Genomic DNA, 6684 nt, shown 5'->3' with positions numbered 1-6684 from the left:
GGGAATTCACATCCTGAGACATACACCAACAGATCAGAGACATCACAAACTGGACATGTATCCACAAACATCAGCGGCTACGGGACCTGAAACCACAAAGGGTTCACAAACTTTCTTTCCTGGACACACATACCCAACTAGATCAGAGATCACTCATCCTAGGACATGAATCCAGAAACAGACCAGAGAATTCATATTCTGGGACACATATCCTCAAAGAGGTTAAAGACCTTCCACCCTGGTTCATTCTCCTGCAAATAGATCACAGAATTCACATCAGATACACCCCTACATGTGTATCAGGGAGTTCACATCCTGGCACATATACTGACAAATAGATAACAGACCTCACAACATGGACGTGTAACCACAAACAGATCAGAGACCTCAAATACCAAAAATAGTGCAGAGCCCTCAGATTATGTGCCATACAGCATCAAACAGGTCAGGGAACTGAAATCCTGGGATATGCACCCACAAACAGAGTAGAGGCCTTACAACCTGCACATGAACCCATAAAGAGACCACAGACATCAAACTCCGCAACACAATCCACAAACAGATCAGAAACCTCAGGCCCTGAGTCATATATAACGAACTGATCAGAAAGTTCACGTCCTGGGATATACTCCACAAGCAATGCAGAGACCATACACTCCTGAGACACACACCCACAAACAGAGATCTCAAATCTCGCAATGTACAACTCCAATGAAGTCAGAGATCTCACAGGTTAGGAAAACACCAGAAATAGACCTGACATCTCGTAACACAGAACCATGAGCAGATCAGAGAGCTCATGGGCTGGGACATTTCTTTACCAGCAAGCAGATCAGAGGCCTCAATCCTGAGACATACACCCACAAAGAGCTCAGAAACCTCACACCCTAGACATATAAACCTAAACAGACCAGACACCTAACAACCTAACATCCTGGTACATATGTAACCAAACAAATCAGAAACCTCATGTCACAGGAAACACCCCCAAACAGATGACAGACCTAACAACCTGGAACAGAATCCTTAAATATCTCAAAGACTTCACCTACTGGAATATACTCCCAAAAATCAGCTCAGAGATGTCACATCCTAGGACATGCACACACAAACAGCTCAGAGACCACAGATTCTGGGACACACACCCTCAACATTCAGAGACCTCTCAATGTGGTTCATACACCTGCACACAGATCAGAGACTTCCACCATCAGACATACACTCACAAACAGATCATGGAGTTCACATCCTGGGATGTGTACCAATAAACAGAGATCAATGCTGTAACAAATCATAATCATAACGTCATAAAACAACACATATTTATTATCTTACTTTTCTGCAGGTCAGAAGAAAAAAAATGGGTTTCAAAGGGCTAAAATCACAGTGTCAGCAGAGCTGCACTACTCCTGGAGGTTCTAGGGGAGAATCTGTATCCTTGCCTTTTCCAGTTTCTAGAGCTGTTTGCATTCCTTGGCTTGTGGCCCCTTCCTCCACCTTCAAAGCCAGGAGCATTTCATCTTCAAATCTCTATCTCTCTGATATCTGCTTCTGGCATCACATCTGCTTCTCTGACTTGGACTTTCCAGCCTCTCACCTCTAAGGACCCTTGTGATTACACTGGGCTCACCTGGGAAATCCAGAACCACCCCGACATCTCAAGATGATTACTTAATCACATTTGCAAGGACCTTTTAACATGTAAAGTCACATTCACACGTTCCAATGATATAAGGATGTGGACATATTTCGGGAACCTTCACTCCACCGACCAAGATATACATCTACAAGCAATGAAAAACATCATTTGCTGAGGTATCCACCACACATAAGCAACTCAAAGACTCCACATCCTATGTTGTATAATTCCAAAGGGATCAGGGACCTCCCACCCTTGGACATGCATCCAAAAAAGAAGTGAAGCACATGTTCTGTGTCATATACCCACAAAGAGGGTGGGGACTTCACACACTGGGACATATAATCACAAACAGAAGATACTTCACACCCTTGAGAAACACACATGAGGAGATTAGAAACTTAAATACTGCAATATAAAGGCAAAAGTAGAATGGAGGCCTCATCTGAGAAATACACCCACAAAGAGATGAGAGACCACAATTCCTGCAATACATTACTCACAAACAGATCAGAGACCTCACACCCCAAGACATCCACAAACAGAACAGAGATCTCAACCTGTAACATACACCCACAATCAAAGAAGAGATCTCACATTCTAGAACAAACAGCCAGAGACTGAGTATACACCTAACATCTTCAGAATACACCCACAGAGAATTCAGAGTTCATATCCCTGGAATATAAACCCACAAAAATATCAGAGACCTCAAGCCATGCATAATATAGTCACAATAAGCATTGTGACTATATTATATACCATAATATAATATATATTATATTACTATATAATACAATATATATTATGGTATATATATATAAATATAATATATACTATACCGTCATCTGTTCATGTTAATATGTTAACATATTATATATACTATTATGTATATATAATATATACTTAACATATGCTTATATGTTAATATATTGATATATTAGGATATAATATAATCATACAATAATTATAATTCACAATTATAAATATTGAGAACATATATATTATGTTATATAATATATATTACTATATTATATATTATATAGTGTATATGTGTTCACAATATTTATAATTGTGAATTATAATTATGTTATAATATATTACATTATATGTTAATATAATATAATTATATTAGATAAATATAAAATATATAATTATAATACATTAGATTAATATAACAAAATTATGATTATATTAGATTAATATATAATTCACAAAAATGAAAAATAATAATTATTGTGAATATATTATGTAAGGCTTGAGGTCTCTGATATTTCACACCTCACACTTGGAGATACACATCTAAACAGATCAGAGGCATCTCATCCTGGTACAGGTTGGATATCCCTTATCCAAAATGCTTGGGACCAGAAGTGTTTTGTAGTTTGGATTTTTTTCAATTTTTGGAATATGTGCATTCCAGTTGAGCATCCCACACCTGAAATCTAAAATGCTCCAATGAGCGTTTCCTTTGAGCATCATGTCAGTGCTCAAAAATTTTCGGAATTTTTTTTTTTTTTTTTTTGAGACAGAGTCTCTGTTGCCCAGGCTGGAGTGCAGTGGTGGGATCACGGCTCACTGCAACCTCCACCTCCCAGGTTCAAGTGATTCTCCTGCCTCAGCCTCCTGAGTAGCTGGAATCACAGGTGCGCACCACCACACCCAGCTAATTTTTGTATTTTTAGTAGAGACGGGGTTTCAACATGTTGGCCAGGCTAGTCTTGAAATCCTGGGCTCACGCCATCTTCCCACCTTGGCCTCCCAAAGTGTTGGAATGACAGGCATGAGCCACCATGCCCGGCCAAGTTTTGGATTTTGAAGCATTTCAGAGTTTAGATTTTCAGATTTGTGAGGCTCAACCTGCGTAAAGATTTCCAAATGAATCCGAGATCTCATATTTCAGAAATACCTACAAAACATCAGAGACCCAAAACCCAAACACAACCCACCCACAAATACCTCAGATACCTCACATACTGGAACATACACCCCAAATCAGCCAAGAGACCTCACATCCTAGGACATTCACCCACAAACAGGTCAGAGACCTCATATCCTGAGACGTATACTCACAGAAACCTCAGAGAACACAAATTGAGGGATAGACACTCTCAAACAGGTCAGAGACCTCCTCCCCCTGGTTCATACGCCCACACACAGATGAAAGACCCACCACGTAAGACACGCACTCGGCTGGGCATGGTGCCTCACACCTGTAATCCTAGCACTTTGGGATGCTGAGGCGGGTGGATCACCTGAGGTCAGGAGTTCGAGACCAGCCTGACCAACATGGTGAAATGCTGTCTCTACTAAAAATACAAATATTAGCCAGGCGTGGTGGCACACGCCTGTAATCCCAGCTATTGGGGAAGCCGAGGCAGAAGAATCGCTTGAACCCAGGAGGCGGAGGTTGCAGTGAGCCAAGATCGTGCCACTGCACTCCAGCCTGGACGACAGAGCAAGACTCCATCTCAAAAATAAATAAATAAATAAATAAACAAACAAACACTCACAAACAGATTGGGGGTTCACATCTTGGGATGTTCACTAACAACTGGACAGAGACATCATGCACCTTGGACAAGGTGCTCATTTCTTACTGTTGTAACAAATCACCACAATCTTAGTGCTGTGAAAAACACAAATTTATTTATTATATTACATCTGTGTAGGGTAGAAACCCAAGAATGGGCCTTAGGGTACTAAAGTCAGGTGTCAACAGAGCTGTCTTCTTTCTGGAGACTCTAAGGAAGAGCACGTTTCTTTGCGTTTTCTGGGTTCTAGAGCTGCCTATAGTCCCTCATCCCCTTCCCCCTTTCTCCATCTTCACAGCTGACAGCAGTTCATCTTCAAATTGCTCTCTGATGTCTGCCTCTGTCATGGCATCTCCTTCTGTGACTGTGCTTCCACCGTCACATTCCCTTCCGTCATTTAGGGCTCCCTGGTCATATCTCTTTCACTGGACATCTTTGAGGGATGCTTTATTCAGCCAACCACAGACAGGTGTGCACAAACAATTAGAGATTTCACCTCCTGGGATATACTCCCATGGACAGTGCAAGGACTTCGTGAGCTGGGACCCACATCCACAAACACTTGTGTCATCATATCGCTGTCTCTGACTCAGTCTGTGTCATTACATTCAGTGAAAATCCAATAAAATATCCCCATCTCAAGATGCTTAATTTAATCACATCTGCAAGGTACCCTTTAAAAAAATTTTTTTTTTTTGAGATGGAGTCTTACTCTGTCACCCAGGTTGGAGTGCAGTGGCACCATCTCTGCTCACTGCAACCTCCACTTCCCAGGCTCAAGTGATTCTCTCTCCTGCTTCAGTCTCCCGAGTGCCTGGGATTACAGGCGTGCACCACCACATCCATCTAATTTTTCTATTTTTTGTAGAGACAGGGTTTCACCATGTTGGCCGGGCTGGTCTCAAACTCCTGACCTCAAGTGATCCGCCCACCTCAGCCTCCCAAAGTGCTGGGATTACAGGCATGAGCCACTGCACCTGGCCTTTAAAAAATGTTTTTAATAAACATTTTTACAATAATTTAATTTTTAAAAAATTTTCTGGAACGCTTCACAAATTTGCATGTCATCCTTGCACAGGGGCCATACTAATCTTCTGTGTATCATTCTAATTGTAGTATATGTGCTGCTGAAGCAAGCACTTAAATTTTTATATATTAATTTAGATATACATTTTTATAGATTTAGGTGTACAAGTACAGTTACGTTACATGGATATCTTGTGTAGTGGTGAAGACTGGGCTTTTAGTGTACCTACCACCTGAATAATGTACTCTGTATACAATAGGTAGTATTTCATCCCTCACCTCTCTCCCACTCTCACATCTTTTGGAGTCCCCCATGTCTATTATTCTACTCTGTATGTCCATGTGTACCCATTGTTTAGTTCCCACTTATAAGTGAGAACATGAAGTTTTTGACTTTCTGTTTGAGTCATTTTACTTAGGATAATGGCCTCCAGCTCCATCCATGTTGTTTGCAAGGTACCTTTTAGCATGTAAGGTCTCATCACAGTTTCCAAAGATTAGGATATAGGCATCTTCGGAGGCCTTAAGTCAACACAACAAAAACATACATGCACAAACAATGGGAGACTTCACACTCTTCCAGAAAGCTCAGAGACCTGAAATGCTGGGACATACACCACAAACAGCTCACATACCTCATCCTGAGTTACACATCTAAAAAGTGACCACAGACCTCCTACCTTGAGACATACATCTAAAGAGTGCAGACACACACGTGTTCTGGGACATACACCCACAAACAGGTCTGGGATCTCACAAATTGGGACATACACCCACAAACAGAACAGACCTCATACCCTTGATAAGCAAGCAAAAGAGGTTTTTTTGTTTGTTTGTTTGTTTGTTTGAGACAGGATCTCACTCTGTTACCCAGGCTGGAGTGCAGTGGTGCGATAAAGACTCACTGCAGCCTCGAACTCCCAGGCTCAGGCAGATCCTCTCACCTTAACCTCCTCAGTAGCTGGGACTACAGGCACGCCACCAAGTCTGGCTAATTGTTTATTTTTTTAACAGACAGGGTCTCACTATGTTGCCCAGGCTGGTCTCAAACTCCTGGGCTCAAGTGATCCTTCCACCTTAGCCTCCCAAAGTGCTCAGATTATAGGTGTGAGCCACCATGCCCAGCCAAGATATTTTTTAAAAACTCTCATACTGTAATATACACACAAAAATAGATCAGAGACTTCATCTGAGAAATATAACCAAAATGGATCAGGTCTAAAATCCTGCAACAAGAACCCACAACATGTTAGCTATCTCACATCCTGGCAAATACACCCAGAATAATTAAAGATACTTGACATCTCGGGGTACACACCCACAGAGATGAGAGAGCTACAATCCTGGGACATACACCTGCAAACAGATCAAAGGCCTCGACCCTGAGACATACCAACAAAGAGCTCAGAAACCTCATACCCTGGATGTATACACTTTAAAAAATAATACAACTTGCAGCCTGTTATGTATATGAGCACACAAATC

The 6684-nt window shown here is 41.3% G+C and overlaps 1 non-coding gene across 1 annotated transcript; it reads right to left on the bottom strand.

The window, feature by feature from the left end:
• Nucleotides 1–5206: 5206 nt before the first annotated feature.
• Nucleotides 5207–5313, bottom strand: LOC112616666. The gene has a single exon (XR_003117706.1). It is a non-coding gene; the product is annotated as a U6 spliceosomal RNA (small nuclear RNA).
• Nucleotides 5314–6684: the final 1371 nt, after the last annotated feature.

This window comes from Theropithecus gelada, chromosome X (assembly GCF_003255815.1).
Source record: "Theropithecus gelada isolate Dixy chromosome X, Tgel_1.0, whole genome shotgun sequence".
In the NCBI taxonomy this organism is placed as follows: domain Eukaryota; kingdom Metazoa; phylum Chordata; class Mammalia; order Primates; family Cercopithecidae; genus Theropithecus; species Theropithecus gelada.
This window is presented reverse-complemented; position numbering and strand designations above follow the sequence as displayed.